Source organism: Amblyomma mixtum, chromosome 3, assembly GCF_055824585.1.
Source record: "Amblyomma mixtum isolate Tamu chromosome 3, ASM5582458v1, whole genome shotgun sequence".
Taxonomy (NCBI): domain Eukaryota; kingdom Metazoa; phylum Arthropoda; class Arachnida; order Ixodida; family Ixodidae; genus Amblyomma; species Amblyomma mixtum.
Window position 1 is genome coordinate 402354364 of NC_143014.1, and position 18602 is coordinate 402372965.

The window sequence follows — 18602 nt, forward strand, 5'->3', positions numbered from 1 at the left end:
CCAAAGTCTGAGTTCATGCCGCAATAAGGACAATCATTTCATCCATCTCAACGATTCAAAAATGAAAATGCCTGTATTTCTTAGTGAGCAGGGCTTCGTTACAGCTGAGTCATATAATGTTTCCGCATTAATACTTAAATTACGAGCAATGGGCGTCTAACAAGATTAAGTGATGCGATTAACGCTGCATATGTGATCGTCCTCACTTTGTGTAAACAAGCGTCCTCTTATTTTGTTGTGTTCTGTTGTTTTCTTTTGGGGCTTCTCTTATTTGGGCTTCATGCGTAAGAATGAAGGCAGCGTTCAGCTCTGAAAGCAGCGAAGCACACATCTCTGCAGAGCGCGCATTCCGCATTCAGGCTGTAGGTTTCGAGCACTGTGGTTTCAGGTTGCAACTTCATCAGCGATCCAGCTGCCATTCTAAACGTTCAAGCAGAACAGTGTGCACAAGTACATGTTTTTTTTTCGTGCGCTTTTGGAAGGAAAAGAATCGGGAATAACCCAGCCAGCGGACTGTGCGACATAGAGCGAAGTGCGCATTGATGAGGAAATATGTGCTAACACGCGCGCGGCAGTTATTGAAATGTCGTGATAATAAACATTGCCATGTCTGCCCGGACTGACGTGCTTAGCATGGAAGTTGATGACTGGATGGCTGTCGCAAGTTTGGCCCATCGCGGCGTGGATGGAATGTCTCGTGTTGTAATCTTGTTTGCGCCATAGTGGTACTGCCACTCGTTATGCAACACTTCCCGTTTTTTTGTCTCCTAAATGGGAGTTATGTGTGCTGTGGCTACAAAGCTTGTGTCACGTTAGCGCAAGCAGCTCTTGTTTGAGAAAAATTCGCCGTAACAAGGAGTCAGGGGAGATGATACAACAATGTTGCTGTTCTTCATTGATGTTTCCGTTTGTTTGCTGATCCGGCGACACGCTGCGACAGGCGGACAGGACAACGTTTTCTTCCACTATGCCCGTTTATCTTCAGCTATATTGCAAAGTGGTCAGCAGGTACTCCCAGTAAAATCTACAACTTCGAACTCTTAAGCAGACCGAGTCCACACCAAGCGGGATCCTCGTCAGCCTCCGACTATTAAAGAGTCTAGCACCCAAACTACAAGTTTCAGAGCCAGGCCAGAACCCGCAACCAAGTGAAATATCTGCCTCCAGCTCTCAAAGAGCCCGGAGCCTGCAACAAGCCGGATATCCGTCAGCCTCTGAGTCATGACCGTATAGGACCGTTTCGTAAGGTTTAAAGCGCGTCGCTTCATACACTTTCCTTAGGCGAACAATCATTTGGCACAAATCTTAACACCCTGCCCGTTCAAACTTTCAGGCTCTCGAGCTGGGCTTGCAATGTCGTCGCCTGCAGCACTATCAGCGTTCATGCGGGCTAAGCTACCAGTCTCCAAGGATGTGGATTGAAAACGTGGTCTTCTTCATCTTCCATTTCTGCGCGTGAAAGCGCCATCAAAAGACCATGCAGCAAGCCACACGAAATGACGGGAGATTAGAAGCAGTGAAATTCAGCTATAAGGCCCACTGATATCGCTATGTAATTAAGCAACCTACAATATTCCTTGCCCTGAGTCTATGTCAGTGCACGTCAAAGAACCCCAGGTGGGAGAAATTTCTGAGCCCTTCACTGCGGCATCCCTCATAGCCTGAATCGCTTTGGGACATTAAACCATCATAAACTATTTTTGAAAATTTGATAGCCTTCCCTGGAACACCTGGTATATATCTAGGGAGCACTAGCCTTTATGCACTTCGGCTAAGGAGTACTGAAGAGCACTAATAAAGTCCATGAGCTGTAGCTGCCCATTTTAATCCAATAGAAATGCCTTCTGGAGGCATCTGCATTGCAGTCCTTTAAATAAACATCATCCGCATGCTTCTGAAAAAAAAAATAATTGATTTGATGGATACTCACCCCTCAAGTTCAGGAAAAGTAAGGCGACAAATTTTCAATTTCAGGGGAACTGAAAAGAAATAAACCCAGAAGTGCACATTTATGCGCAGCTTTCAATGTATCTCGCCATCTGAGGATTTGCAGAAAAGCCTTAAAAGTGTTTAGAATACAAGAAATCTAGAAAAAGAATCTACCCTACAATGAACTCAAGTAAGTCTGCTCGGCTACTGACTTCATCAAGAGTGAAACAGTAAAGAGCCATTACGTCCTCGAGAAGGGCCGCATTTGAAATTGTGAAGTAGCAAATTCAAAATTACACTGAGAGGCCAGCTGAAAATAACTTCTATGCATACTCAAGCCGAAAAAAGCAATTTCTTTGAGACTGGAGAGTTAAAAAGACATTGCTGAATAAGTCAGGCACGGATATCCTTCCAAAGTTTTAACAAATGAAGGGCATAGCCTCTCCTTGACATTTTTGGCTGTTTTCATCGTTAGAACTGGCAGTGACCTTAAATAATTGCGGTGCAACTTCACATCTAAGATCACTCGTAGACACTCACACCAGTGGGCGCTGTGCCTCTTCGGCCCCCCCTGTACGCGATGCAAGTGTTTCAGACGACATCTGCAAAAAATTTAGAACACAAGACCCTTAAATTTGTGGCATTGGGTATGTGAAACACGCTTTCGTCTCATCTTATTTTAAATTTTCAAACCGGAAAAACCTTCGTTTGCAAGCCCAGATCTCAATAATTCTTTTCGCACTTGTCTCTGGAACGCGTGATAATATCTAATGATATTAATCGGTAACCAGGAAAGCATCGCAGCGCACCTTTAAAGAGATGCCGAAGGAAATGCTAAGTTAGGCTACACTGATACGTGGTAGGCTTCTCTGAAAGTATAATTTTCAACGAAAGCAAAGCCTTTCGCAGAGGTGCAATCGTTCCATGGGGTAAATTTTGTCCAAAAATTTTTGAGCACCGAAAATGCCAACAAGTTGCAAGTCAGACCCTTGTCACACGGGTGCGCTTAACCACAGTTTTTGCTACCTGTGGTTACTACTATCCACACAGCAATCAAACTGCGGTTATCGCGAACCGTGCTTGGCAACCTCGGTTTAGGTCATTAACCGAGAAGGTGGCGGCATCTATAGACAGAAAGTGCACGTAGGTGTCAGAGCGAGAAGTGCACGAGGTGGCCCGCTTCAAGAACATACTTTCCTTTGCACAAAATTATGTTTCAAGAGCAACAAATCAAAATAGGCAGTGTGTATAGTATCGTGCGATGACACTTTTATGCAGAGTTCGATCTCGTCCGAAGGTGCAGTAACAGTGCATTGCAGCAACGTCCCACGGCACTCAAGCTAATCATTTTACCACATTTAAACTGAAAAATCTGTGGTCCCTGCTGCAGCGTTGAAGCAGCTGACACATTCGCAATGCTCGCTGCAAGCGCCACCGTCAATGGCGCTCTGGCGTGCTACTCCAAAGTCATCGCTAGGCCTAACTTGTTTCGTATCGAAGCCACAGAGGACGGCGCCTTTGAATTGACCAAAACTATGCTACATTGTCTACTTATGGCACTGCCTCACTGACAACCTCATGGTTTCATATTAAAAGAAAGATATATGATTGATTTAAGCGACACCTTAGCAGTGGCACTGGCGTGCAAGCAGATCGGGCCAGTTGCACTGAAATGGCGGCAGCTGCTACGGGGCTGGGAGCATAAAATTACCTTGTATTGCAATTATTACTCCTACCAGCAACTCGGTACAGGTCAGCAGTCCTCAAGGAGGACTGCTTCATTTTTGGCATTCCCGTAACCCAGAGCTTATCACTGTGTTCGTTGCAGCGCAACTCAGAACGGTGGCGAGCCTTGTGACAACGAATCATGATTCGAGATAACCGCAGTCAAGTTTGGTATCTGTGTTTAGACTGCCTGAGTGACTGTAGGTCAACCAACACCAACGTTTCAGCATCAGCAAAATTTCAACAAACATAAAAAAAAATGGTGGCTAACAGAGCAAGATGGTCATCTGCATGTGCCATCTGTGTAGTACGATCGTTGGCTAGACTTGGCACATAAAATGCAGCGGCAAGTTCAAAGTGCATCATTATGCGGGGAATAAAACAAATTGAATTTTGTCACCAAAATTCAGAGGTGTGATCATTACACGATTGCAATCATGATTAACACTGTAAGTGGCCCGCACAAATCTCAGCATAACAGTGCAATGCACTTCAAAAAGTATGATAAGATTGTGAGTGTACCACTACAGTCAAATGCTGAAGGCAACATGCAGCAGGTAATGTCGAAATTTATAAGCGAGATTGGTAGTTGTCTGAGCCAGGCCTAAATGGCATTAAAAAGGGTAGACAAAATAGGTTTGGTTTGGTTTATGGGGTTTAACGTCCCAAAGCAACTAAGGCTATGAGAGACGCCGTAGTGGAGGGCTCCGGAAATTTCGACCACCTGGGGTTCTTTAACGTGCACTGACAACGCACAGTACACGGGCCTCTAGAATTTCTCCTCCAAAGAAATTCTAGCCGCCGCGGCCGGGATCGAACCCGCGTCTTTCGGGTTAGCAGCCGAGCACCATAACCGCTTAGCCACCGCGGCGGCGGTAGACAAAATAGAACTGTTGGTCGACTTCATTCTGTTGTAATACTGAAAACATCTCAGTACCCATGTCCAACATTCTTGGGAAACAATTATGAAAGGTGAAAGATTTTAATATACTATTCTGGAAACATTAAAGAGCGCTTGCAGAAGAATGCAAAGGCGTCACGTTGGGCCCGATGTCACTGCATTATGAACTCCATTTTTGGCCCAAGTCTTCCTCAGCCAGGAGGCACAGCTGCAGTGATGAGTAATTGAAGGAGTCCTCCAAATACCGAATGCAGAAAAAGCAAACACTGTTCCTAAATAAGCTTGCATGAAAGAACATTTCATCAACCTCCTTAGTTCGAAAACCTGCTTGAATTAGTTGTGTTGTCATTGCCACCTGCCACTTACAGGGGTACATATTTTAAAAAATACTATCACTATTATTATATAGGTTTTAACATGGGCAATGAAAAAGGTTTTAGCGGAGGGCTCCGGATTAATTTAGACCACCTGGGAATCTTTACCGTGCAATGACATTTCACACCGCAGGCCCTCTTTGGGTTTCACCTCTATGGAAATGTAGCCACTGCGGCCTTGATTGCCTGCCACCTCCATGCACTCAGAAGCAGAGCACCCCAACCATAGCCACCATGGTTTTTGTTTGTGGCAGTTTAGAGTGCCAAAGCAAAGCGGGCTATGAAGGACACCATAGTGAAGGGCTCAGGAAATTTTGACTACCTGGGGTTCTTTAACATGCACTGACATTGCACAGTACACAGGCCTTTAGAATTTCGCCTTCATTGAAATTCGACTGTTGTGGCCAGGATTGAACCCCCTTCATTTGGGTCAACACCCAAGCGCCCTATCCAGTGACAACCGTGGCGGCCGTACCTAAGGCAACGAATGTACTGAGCACTGCATTCTCGAAGGAAAAACGTTTAAGAATGTAGTACTACTGCAAGAACGTAGCTTCAATGCCGCCTTTGCACACAGCCTAGAATAAACATAGTATGCATGACTACGCATATGCAAATTAAACAATGCGACACTAAATCTCAAGTAATTTTTACTTCATAAAGACCAATGAAATTTTACGACCAATGGCGTTCTTGATAAACTGTTCAAGGTGGCAATCAACCATGGACACTACCCGTACTATAGCTGCATTGAAAAAATCAGAAAGCACCAGCAAACAATGCAGCAGAGAGGAGTGATTTCCTCTCCATCATCGGCAGAAGATCAGAAAGGGCACATTCAACACACATTTAATCTATACCACCATCAGGGGTACACCTCTTTAAGGGTCCCAATCTTACATCTTGCTTAACGAACGGCTGGTTATGAAGCACATTTTCAGCTACCTGTTCACCCACTAAATTTCCAGAAAGGAAAAATACAAAACTATTATTCCACGATTGCCATTGCTCTCTTCCCTGAAAATGCTATGTAAGATATCTCCCACGCATTTCAGCAATTTCAAACAATCCACCACAGGTGGGAAAATGGAGTGTCAGTGAGTGGCATCATGCAGATTGCTGGCTCCACTGTAGAAGCCAATGCTGCAAGCTTTAAACTGATTGCTCCGGGACGATTTACTGAAGCTAAGGTGTTGCTGAGATCCTGGCATGGTAACAGATCATGTTTAATCCTACGAGATACATGTGGCCTAGCACGAATCCAGAAGAATTGATGTGATAAACAAGGCCGTTAATCCAAGAACATTTTTGGAATTTTGCTAAAATATCATAGTTCCCTTGCGGAATAGAAAATGCAGAGTTCAACTGCGATTCTTCTTTCCTTTTCCACTTGCGGCTATAAAGCATCAAACAGATGGGCGCAACTGCAAGAGGGTGATTTTGCAGGAAAAACAAAGGGGGCAAAGCTTTCGTGCACTGCAAAACAGCAAATGCAGGGCGTCAGCTTTGGCAGATACTAATACCGCCTAAAAGAAACAAACTATAATTAAAAAGCCTATGGTTATATACTGGCCTGCAGTCCCTCGTGACAAAAACATCTGCTGAAAGCACTGTATCCTGTGGAAGTTTGCGCACTACAAGTTCCATTCTTTCGTTACTGCGCCTCACACCCCTGTATGCCGTCGTTTATGAGGCACTGTGAAATGTCATCAAAACAAAAGGTCATCGTGCATATGGAATGACCAGACTATTCCAAAGCCTGTCGCGTTACACAGGGCAATTTTCTTTACAATGGTACGCGCAATGTGCATTTGAAGTGCTAACAACGAAGTAATGCACTCCTAAGATTCATAAGGTTCAGCATTAATTAGAAGAACCTTAAAAGTAGCCAGCGTGGAGTTCTGCCAAAGTAAGTTGCTCCGCTGTGGATGGCAGGTGAAGCGTAGTGCCTTTATCCTAACTCTCCTAACCACCACTAGGTGTACATAACCCCTAACGCTTTAGGACGCAAGCGCACAGTCTTGCCCAATCACACTGTCCATCATGCTATGGCAATTGAGTTTCTTCAGGTGAAACATTAAGCATTCATGTCAATCATGGTGCGACTTGTGTCGCGCATTCTCTGGCTATGAAGGAAACGCGAAGGAAATAGATCCTGAAGTGCATCTTTCTGCAGAAACGTATGCGTTCAGATTTAGTTTGAGAAGCCACTGCATCAGCGTCCACACCACGTGCCCCTAACAGAGCCCTTCAGCTTCCTCGTCATATTTCAATACTCAGAAATCCAAGAAACGGACCGGTGAACTTGCATTTTGTTTCCAGTGAGAAAAACGTGTAAACAGAGTAAGAGTGGACACCACGGACATCGGAATGCTGCTGCTTTGCCTTGCTACTGAGGTGGGGATAATCACGTGATCTCACCTGGAAGGCCTTCCAGCACACTTGGCAGAAAGACGAGCTGCCTCTATGTGACGACAGCAAGCCAGACAAAATGCTCCATTTTCGGGACGTGGCGACAACTCTTCAGATTAGAAAACGTGAGATGACCATCAAGCCGCCCTCTGTACTGGCCGCCACCACGTGTCCTTCCTGCACCACGAGTCGCATCCAGATCTCAGCTGCAGCATACACACCAGGCCACACATACACTGCAGAAAATCTATTCCTTCGGACCATATACTCCGCAGCTGGATTTCGAGTACGTGAAAGACAGCACTTTTGGAAGAAGTTATTTCAAGCGCCTCTTGGAGCCCCCAGGCATGAGACAAAAACCTGACAGCAGAAGCAGCTGAAGCAGCCTAAGAAGGTTACTGCTACCACGCTACGGGGATTTCTTGTCCAGATGGCAGTAATAACTGTGTGACAGCTTCACTGAACAAAGTGGTGCATAACCAGAAAATGTGCCCAGTTGTCACACGTCACTTTTTCTGCAGGTAAAATCAATGGAGGTGCCCTGGGAGATCAGAATGGTTGCTATTACGCTGTAAAAAAATATACGCGAAATACACGTCGTTCCCAAACAACATAAGCGAATTCATATTATTTTCTTCGATTTGGGTTTTTCATACAAGCACTAACTGCCAGCCTCCAGACCAGTGGCCTAGCTCAAACACACGGGCAGCTGGCTGCAAGTAGGCCGCAGATCTGTGGCCTGCTTCAGCCAGCCCTCCAAGTTTCACTTTTATTCACAAAGCTCGTTCACCATCGCACTTCTTTTCAAACTAAAATCGGCCAATCAGCTACGTCCACAGACAATACTGATCCTTTGTTGACAGAAATATGTGAGGGTCCCTTAATTTATGTTACCTTCAGATAGATGTCAGGTGCCTTCAAAAGTGCACAAGGAGCGAGGAACATGGCAACCGTCTATCTCCCCTTCACCCTCCTAAACTGGCAAATGAATCAACCCACCAAGACATGGGAACAGAGGGAGAAAAGCCCACCTCCTTTCCGTTCCTGTGTAGCCTTCGCTGCAGATCCACTCAAGTGTAGTAACTTCCTACTTTTCTATTTATTGCATACCATCAGGCATTAACTTCAATATTGCAAAGGGTGAAAGCATTGAGGTGGTAATAAAAGGCATGGAGAATGCACATTGCAGTGGCCATGGCACAGGTAATCTATAAGCTGACCCATTACCTACCTTCCCCAATGCACAAACCATCCTTATGCAGGTAGAATAGAAGAGCTCCTCAGTTTATTTTTTTTTCTGGGAGGGGAGGGGAGTGGTGCCTGCTGCCATTGTTAAGTTCTCGCCTCCTTACTGAAAGCAAGACAAAGGAGAGTTATCTACCATTAAATTGTTCCTGCTCGAGCAAGCCATGGACTTCCATTGTGCCAGTAATGCTATGAAAGCTTGGTCCTGCTTCATTCGGAAACCCCACTCTTACCCACATGTACGTTTCCCCATTTTAATAGACACTAACTTCAATATTGTAGAGGGCGAAAAGATTGAGCTGGTAATAAAAGGCATGGAGAATGCACATAGCAGTGGCCATGGCACAGGTAATCTATAAACTGACCCATTACGTACCTTCCCCAACGCGAAACGGTAAAACGGTGGCTAGAAATACCAGCAAAACCAAGGTGGGAAAGGCTACAAGCAAGAAGGGTTGCACGTTTAGCTGGTGATTATTTTATACCAGCTTTAACAACTGGATATCCAGGAATTCCAGGGGAGTGTTAAGGCATGTAGAGTGAAGACAAAATTAAGCTGGCCACTGCCTTTGCTTGTTTCCTTCAGTGCTTTCACTGTGTGCAGATAATCGCAACGCCATACAAGCGAACAAGTGTGGGTGCTATGTATTTTTACTTCTAGGTTGCAGCTAAGATATCTACTGCCATTTTTATATTATGAACCATCAGTGTACCGAACTAATACACAATTGCCCTGAGGTTCAATATATCCAGATTTGACTACTGTTAGTACACTATAAAATACAAAATTGATGCAAAAGGCATTGCGAGCAGTGGCGATTGCTACCTAACATGAGCAACCGAGCTGCGGCAGACAGGAACCAATGGACATGAATAAGGATGCAAGGACAATTAGAAAGTGCAGCGATAGTGAGAAAGCACATGAGAGAGCTCTGAGGACTGTTTGATATTTAGAAAAAAATAAAGATGAACATCTTTTCACCGAACACACGCGCATGTCTAGGCACTCTCCTAATGACAACCGCACACAAACGACTACTGCACATATCTACAACACCAAAGAAGCACTGTATACACAAAGCTGCGTGCATGTTGCGTCCTTTCCCTAACTGACCATGCATGCGGCTCAACAAACAGGATTTCTGCCTTTGCAAGGAAAAACAATGGAGCTTGCGGTATCAGACAAGGACTGCATCTGGTTCCAGTTCTAGTTCAGTTACAAGTTGGCAGAAAAAATTATCTTCATTTCCGTTCTGGTTGAGATACGGCTTTGCTTCTGGTTTTCAGTTCAGTTCCGGCTTCGGTTGGAGTTCCTCCTTGCTGGTACCAAATAGAAAAAAAAAATAAATCTCTTGACCTGCACCTTCTTCGACACTTATTGCTTAGTAAACGTTAGGGAGGCATGCAGCAGCAGTAAAAGCTCCAAAGTTACTCAATTCCGAATCCAAGAGAAAGCTGGACTGCAGCTGGGACATACCATGCGATGGCTCAAGTGAACCCTACATTCCGATAAGTAGCTTCATTGCCCTTGAAGCACAGCATGCCTCTAGTGGAATAGGTTGGAGACTGCCGCAATCCACGCTGGCTTTGCGTATTGTTTCCCATCAACTTTGATGTCGGAGGCCATCCTGCAGCAAGAAGAAACCAATGTAAATGAAGGCATGCAAAGGATTTCATGTGAAGACCATGCACCGTAATAAATTTAGATTTCAAAATCATCTTACACCGACTTGAGAATGAAATTCACATCCTAGAGAATAACGCAACCTGTGTAAACGCAAGAGAGCTGCACTGATCGACGTATACATGTAATAAGACATTTATTCAAAATAATATTATTGCTAAAATTTGGATGCACACTGGAATAGATTTAATTTAGTGATTTTGAGCATGCAAATTGCATGGAGCAACCTTAAATATCAACAAGCCCAGCCTAACTTTCAATACATTTTCATCGCCAAATGATAGCTCCACAACTTTTCAAAAATTTTCACAAACGGACGTAGAAACAACTCAGTGTAGAAGAGTTATCGTCCCCATCATCGGTTGAATGAACATAAAAAAAAAATTGGAGAAAACACTTAAGCTTTGCTCTAAGCATACGACACGATAGAGCTAATGAGTTAATGACCATATATAAGGAATTGGTCATTCTCAACTTTACATTCATAGGTCTCTGGGAGTCCTCACACCACTCCTTGTGCCATGATGCAGTGGTTAATGGATGCACCACTTCCCTGCAATGGCAGGTGCTGCCATCGGTGAATCTTTTGCGACCCAAGTTGCTCTTGCTGTGCAATCTTTCACGATTAACCATTAACTTAGCCGCCACTTCCCAGGGCAATTAGTTTGCTCACAATTCGGTGGGCAGCTTGTGATGACACCACAAGGTCACGTGACCCAGGTAGCCCACCTAGGCTGCTTTTGTGAGGCTGGCTGCCTATTTACCACACCACCCTATTTATCGATCCACGCCGACGACACCCGAATTTCTGCACAGCAGAAGCCTTAATGCTATCGCGTTTTATCAAATCTGGGCACGGCTCTGAATCTTGACTGTAATCAGCTGCACATCCTTATTTATGCCACTGTGAAATAGGCAACACTGTCGCTAGAGGACTCCTCTTTAGACAACCAACGGCCTGACAATCCAATTGAGAACTAGCTGCGCTGAAGAAGCCTGAACATTATGCAACTACAAAACAATCCTTGAAGGAAGCCTCATTAAAGCATAACTCGGTGGAGACCAAGACTCGCTTACAGAGGTTCACATAGTATGAGAAGCACCGTATTTACTCGCACAATGATCTCACTTTTTTTTTAAATTGACGCAAACTCAGGGATGCGATCATTATGTGGGGGAAAATTTTCTACAAAAAATTTTTGAGCACCGAAAACGCAAACAAGTTGCAGGTCAGACCCTTGTCACACGAGCATGCTTAACTGAGATTTTTTCTAAATACTGTATATGCTACCAAAGGTAGCAGAGTTGCACGTAGGTCCACCATCTTGCCTGTCAAGCAACCGAAGTTATTCGGTGAAGCTGCACTCCGTTTCTGCAGGCGACATGCATAGTGCATCACCGATCAACTGCGGGTGCTTTTCCAAGGTTTGTAGGCCACTTTTTCGCTTAATCACAAACAGAGCATCGAAACAACTGGCAGCGCAACACATTCAAGTAATATAGGAAAGAAAAAAAACTGCTGCTCTTTCTAGTGCTGTACGTGAGCTGCAGGAGCAGGCGATTTACACAGCTGCCTTCCTCGAACTCTTTACTTGTAACTTAACAACACTCAGTATTTTAGATACACCGTACAAATGCAGCATTCATCTTTGCGGCAACATTTATTCACCGGAACTGCGTCAAAAAACCAGTTTATACCCCCTTTATTGAATCCGAAACTCCTACAAAAAGTTACAAGCCAGAACTATAAAAAATACAGTATAAAATTCAGAATACAGTTTACTCAAAACTGGATGAATGTTAACATCTGAAACAAACAATCAGATGCCTAAACATGTTTTCCATCGCTTGAAAGTTGTTTTTCATTGAGGTTTTATGCCAACAAGGATAAATACGCACTGCAGAGCTCTATTTTAGTGCTTGAACAGTGTAAACGAAAAAGTGCACAGCCGCAAGTCTAGCCTGTTTTCAGTAAAGAAATCTCAATCAAACTTTTAGCAAAAAAAATGTTAATAAAGTGCCTGTACTTGAACAAAACATGCTCACTGTGCAACATAACCAGATTTTTTATCTAGTAAGCTGTACCTAGTTCATGCTCTGTTTCAGATAGAAAACTGCACTAAATATGAGGTCTATACCAAATTATCTGTAGCAGCTCTCAATATCCAGGTTCTCCGAGATCATATCACTTATGAATCAGCGATCAACTGCCAATGGTATTGAAACTCGTGTACACCTTTAGATTTCCTCCGGACCCGTACCATCGACCTTCCAGAAGGCACAGGGTATCACAGCCACACTTTCAGGAAAGCTGTTTCGTTGGGTGCCTTTCAACTCTGGTGACTCGAAACGTAACCTTTAAGAGTGGCGAACTGCGGTTCATTTCTCAAAAGGTAGTTATAGGTGTACTATGTAATAAAGCAAAAAACCAGTTAAATCCTTATATTTTACATCACGGCACATTCACTCTCTTCTGTATGCTTTAACCTAGTGGTGATCTACAATGCTGGTTTGTTGGTTTATGGCGTTTAACATCCCGAAGCAACTCACGCTAGGACAGATGCCGTAGTGAAGGGCTCCAGAAATTTTCACCACCTGGGGTTCTTTAACGTGCACCGACATCGCCCAGTACATGGGCCTCTAGAATTTAGCCTCCATCAAAATTCGACCGCCGCAGCCAGGATCGAACACACGTGTTTCGGGTCAGCAGCCGAGCACCAAAACTACTGAGCCATCGCAGCCGGTGTGTCGACATCCCGAGCCGTGCATTATTAGGAAAAGAATATGAACTATCTTTTCTATACCAGTTTGTGAAAAGGCAGTGGTGTGCATTCCATGCAAAAAACTGGCAATTCCAGCGACGTTTGCATAAATCTAACAGCTCACACACATCTGCGAAAATTCAGGAGGCTTGCAGCAGCCTTTTAACTTCCCCCCATGGATGCACAGCCAACAAAAGCACCTTGCTGTGAGTCAAGCAATTCCACCTGAACAATACTTGATGTAAATGGCACTTGAGTGAAAATTGATGTCTCTTAAGGCATCCTTGCCTACAAACCTGTCAGTAATGGTACCAAGATCAACAGCTGCTGTTGTGAGGTGTTGCTCTTTAAAAACTGTATAGTTTAATTCCAAAATAACACACAAACCTTGTAGGTGAATGAGAACACCACAGCATTTCATTTCAGGAGAGCAAGCTGCTGGGCTAGTTGCTGAAGCATGTTAAATAGAATTCAGCACAAAAAAAAAGGACAAGGGACAAAGTAAGAGACACAGAGCGCTCGTGAACGTCTCTGTGTCTCTTACTTCGTCCCTTGTCTGTTTTTTTTGCGCCGAATTCTATTTAACAGCATTTCATGACTGCAGACACAGACAATTCACAAAACAAACACTGTGGAAGTATGCTTAGATTTATTTATCACATTATGCCGCGTGGCAACCAAGCATTCAGAAAAGAGAAAAAAAAACATTCGTAGCAACCACTGAAGTCAGCGGCGAATGACGGAGCGGGGAATGACGGTATAGAGTACAACGCTTTGCCACTTTCCGAACGATTGGTGCAGCTGGGAGCTGAGCACCCAGTCATTCTGATGGAACTGTGATAGAATAGCTGCACCGCGAGAGCTACGGATGTGAACAGCACCGAACATAGACAGCGGCTGGACAGTGGAAAGACTTCTAACTTGGCAGGCTGTCAATCCAGTTAGTTGCAGCGGTGGTGTTGGGAATTACAAAAAAGCGTCCCGAAAACGCAAACAAGTTGCAGGCAACTTGGTTAAGTTTGGTATCCACGGTTAAGCATAACCACGTTTAGACTGCCCGTGTGACTGCAGGTCAACCAGCAGCAATGTTTCACCATCAGCAACTTTTCAACCAACCTCAGAACAAAAATGCCGGCTGGCAGAGCAAGATGGTCATCTGCACATGCCATCTGTGAAGTAAGATCATCGGCTAAACTTGGCACATAAATTGCAGCGGCAAGTTCGGGGTGCGATCACTATGCGAGTAAATACAGTATACATATCTAGGGAGCACTTGGCTTTACGCCATTCGGATCAGGAGTGCTGAAGTTCAGTAATGAGGTTTTAGGCTGTAGCTGCCCCTTCTAATCCAACTGATGCACCTCCCAGAGGCATGTGCACTGCAGTGTTTTAATAAAACATCACATGCATGCTTCTGAAAGAAAAAAATGATTTTATGGATACTCACCCCTGTAGTTCATGATGGAAAAGACATTGGAGATAGGCCTTCACACCAGTTGAGGGTTTTTCAGTTGCAGGGGAGCTGAAAAGGAAAAAACGAAGAAGTGCATGTTCGAACACAGCCATTAAACTTATCTTGTAGTTGAGGAGTTGCCCACTAAGCTTAAAAGCACTCAATTTAAAAATCTGAGAAAAAGAATCTACCACGTAACTAAGTCAAGCAAGTTTACTCAGCTACTGCCCTGGTCAAGAGTGAATGCATAAGCAGCCATTACACACGTGAAAAGGACCACTTTTGAAATTGTACAGTTGTAGCAAATTCATTGATAATCATTTACACACTGAAATGCCAGCTGAAAATGACCTCAATTACCTTCTATTTGGTCTAAAGCTGAAAATGCAACTTGGTGTTTGTGGGGTTTCTAGTTGTGGTTTTGTTGCGATTGTGGCTTGTTAAGAAAAGTCAGGTACTGATATCCTACCAAAGTTTTAATAAATGAAGGGCATGGCCTTTCCTTTAAATCTTGGAAGTTTTTATCGTTAGTGCTGGCAAAGAGACCTTAAATGATTTCGGTGCAACTTTTCATGTCTTCCTCTTCACATCAAAGGTCACTCGTAGACACTCACACCGATGGGCGTTGTGCCTCTTCTCGTCTCCCCTTGACGCGACGTAGGTATTCGAGACGACGTCTGCAAAATATTTAGAACACAAAATCCTTAAATTCCTGGCCCGACAGAAAGTGACACACAGATGCACGAAAGACATGTTCCTACAATGAAACTGTTCTGTTGGACAAAAAAAAAACATCCAAAAATAATATATATAATGCTGATCCCGAGCGCCCTATCATTAATGTAACTGGTGCCTGCCACGGTGGGCAGTTTGCTCTATCTGATAGGCAGGTTGTGATGACAACGCAATGTCACATGACTCAACTGCCTTTCAGGTTCCTCTCCGGGCGCCACCTGTCAGAGTCATGCTCGTTATTTTTTTGCTCACAATGCTGATGCCAGATTTTCTTGGTAACGGGGCCTTTAATGTTATTAGTTTAAAATATCATAAATGATAGGATCCATTATACAATAACTGATATGAAATTTAAAGCAAGGTGCTCACATTGCTAGGACTGCACCAATGTGCCGTTCCCAAGCATAGGATAGCAAGCTCATGGAAGCGCCATACGTGTCACTTCCACTATCAACTGAGGAGGACACCCTCTTCTCTATGGGCATGTGCAGCACCATTGCAGTGAAGGTTAGCGCAGTGTACATTACGTGGTAGTCCAGCGTTGAGGACACGGGACTGTGCGACCTGGTTCCGCAAAACCTGCGACAGGCCGAGCATCGGTCCAGGAGAATGCCGCAATGTTTCTTGTGGGAAGCAAGGACTTCATGGCTTGTGCACAGACTGGATCTAGGAAGATGGCGCCGTTCTGGCTTCCAACTCTGCACATGGAAAAGCAACAATCCTTTGAGGAACCATTCGTGCTAACCGGGGCAGACTCCCCAGGCCGTCTTTGTGTCTGGTTACTAAACAAAACCAGCACATTACAAATCAAAGCAAATGATAAGTAGCACCCCTACTCAAGAATGTCCTAATAAAGCCTATACTAAGCCTTAAGCCACCGCATGCTCTTTGATCATGGTAGTTGTCATGCCTAGGTAATGAAGCCTGCCTTGCCCCCTCCCCACAGCAAAGAAGATTCCGCAAGTAATCAAATTTTGTTCTTTATTCATTTGCGCCACAGACTTGATGCTTACCTCTACTATTTGACTGGCTGATGACAAAATAGATGCACCACTGAATTTGGAAAAATGGAAATAAGGTAAAGCTAGATCCGCATGCAGACCAAAGTGCGTATTCCAGGTCAAGCTCGGCACATGGAGGACAGTTCGTGTGAAGCTCCAATTTCTCTTACGCAATGAACTGCTCAAGCCCAGCTGAAGGTCGACAAAAGCCACCAAAATCAAGGATCATGGGAATGTTTTTTTTATTATTGTTCACCTGTGGTGTTGATCTCGCACACGGTGCTCTGCCACTAGGTGACTGCTGTCCATTCTTCTGCTTTCGGGGCTATTTATGTGTAGTGTAAACTAACCTTCAGGGTGTTCACCAGTGCCACCTCCTTTCATAGCGGCGGACGTAGTCCGTTCTGTATTATCGCGAGCTCCACATGGAACTGATCAAACGGTGGCATCAAGAATACCAAAGGCTACCTATTGCATAGAAAAGAAAAGCATCACTTATGTTCCTTTCTTTTGGTGATTGTTGGCTTCCTTCATGTATGTCATAACGAGCCTTTTTTTTCCCTTCCCGTATCTGCTCAATTGCGGTAGCATGGCTCACAAGTGGAGGAAGGTACGGGCTACCAAAACGCACAGCACAAGCTCAAGCAACTGCGTGCACTCGGTACAAACAAAACGGTCTGAGTGCCAAGGGAGCGACAGGGTCAGTTCGTATATGCCTTCGGTATAGCACAACAGAATGCACAAGAAATTCATATTGAAAGCCATCGTGCTGGCTGAGGCTCAGATATAAGCCATTAGAGGATATTCCTACAATGTAAATATATATCAGCCTGAACAGGAGCATAAATAGCTGTCTGCTTTAACTTCATCATGAAAGAGTCCCATAAGCAGGAGGAAGGAAAAATGAGATCCCATTTTTTTGCTGTCACGAACCAAGGGGCAAACCATAGCATTCACAATTACTGCTTTTCCGAACAGGAGTACATCGGTTTGGATATTTCTTCAGACCCTGATGGATTTTACGAACTCCTTTCTTAGCGTCTGCCCACCACCTAGTGGCAGCTGCAGGTTTGCCACACATGCAAGTTGCAGGTGATGACACTGGCTTCCTCGTCGCTGCATGTCCACTTATCGCCTCTGTTCTTGCTGCTTCAGGCAAGTTTGTCATGATACAAGACATCGGGTCGCCTCGCGTACCATTCTGCTGCATAGACTCTGCCTCTAAAGCCACCAAAGTGTTCGCGGACCACTTGGTGTTGCTTTGCCTGTGCCGCCAATCCATGAGAGGCCTAGCTCCCTCGGACCAACACAGCTGTGTATGACACGTCGGCCTCGACGCAGCTGCCACCTTACCACCCATTTCTCCATGCATGCTTGCCGTGATGCAAGATATTCGACACGATCGACCTGGGCACTAGCATACCGCAGTGAACATGCATCGTCTATGCAGCACACAAATAAATGCTGGCAGCTGTCGTCTCCCTATGTTGGCATGGCAGTGTGTGCATGTCGCATCAGTTTCATGTGAACCTGCTGGGATATGAAAGACCATATTATCCATCGTTCTGTATAGGCGTAAGCAGTACTGAACTTTCCTTTGATGTCACTGATCCCCACGCACTAAATGCCACTCCCTCTCCAGTGTGCAGCGACATGCTGTGAACCCCGTAAGGAATTTGGGTGTAACGAGACAAAATGCTTCATCATAGAGACTCGAGGAGACAATTCACATAGCAGTATCAAAATACTTATTCTTGCATGCAGCTGAATAATGTGTATGGCAGTAGTCATGGCTGTTTACGTTAACTACAGCTGGTAGTAAAATCAGTTTCTCATCCAAATGCTAGCTTTTTGAATTTAGTTAATACGCAAATTAATTACCTTGATTCACCTGTATTCTGACGTTCACCAAAACTGCTATTATCATACTGCATAACCTCTTTTTACATAAAAAAAGCCTATTTTAAAAAATTAGTGGCGGGCTTCCCACAATACCTTGTATACAGACTCAGTCTGGCAGCCCCCCGCTTTCCAGCATCCAAAAGGTATTTAAATTCGCAGCAGGTTAGTGTTAGAACGGGTGGCTTTTTTTATATGGCTTCGATGCCTATGAATACATGACAAGATATACAATTAAAATGCGAACTGCGTAGCCTGCTGTGTCCATCAATTTATGCCAACTGGAAACATCCCTAGCTGATCGCAATGAGCAACAGTAATGATTAAACGGTGGGGGAAAATGTTCACAACCTGACCTCATGTTCCAAGCTGTCACCTGTAGCAACATCGCTGCTTCCAGATAATTAAACGTATTTGTGCAGATGTGTTATTCTACGCTCTCATGCAGAAGTCCAATATTATGCACAGGGCAACAAGAACTA

The 18602-nt window shown here is 44.4% G+C and overlaps 1 protein-coding gene across 2 annotated transcripts in view; it reads right to left on the minus strand.

Annotated features, from left to right (window-relative positions):
* Positions 1–18602, minus strand: part of LOC149357394 (uncharacterized) — a 38959-nt gene that overhangs the window by 2955 nt on the left and 17402 nt on the right. For both annotated transcript variants that reach the window (XR_016291814.1, XR_016291813.1), the window contains exons 4-10: positions 15748–15918; positions 15100–15162; positions 14480–14554; positions 10064–10214; positions 7351–9906; positions 2470–2531; positions 1931–1979 (exon numbers count right to left, since the gene is read on the minus strand). The gene's annotated coding sequence lies outside the window, so the exon portion shown is untranslated. The remainder of the gene's footprint in view (positions 1–1930; positions 1980–2469; positions 2532–7350; positions 9907–10063; positions 10215–14479; positions 14555–15099; positions 15163–15747; positions 15919–18602) is intronic.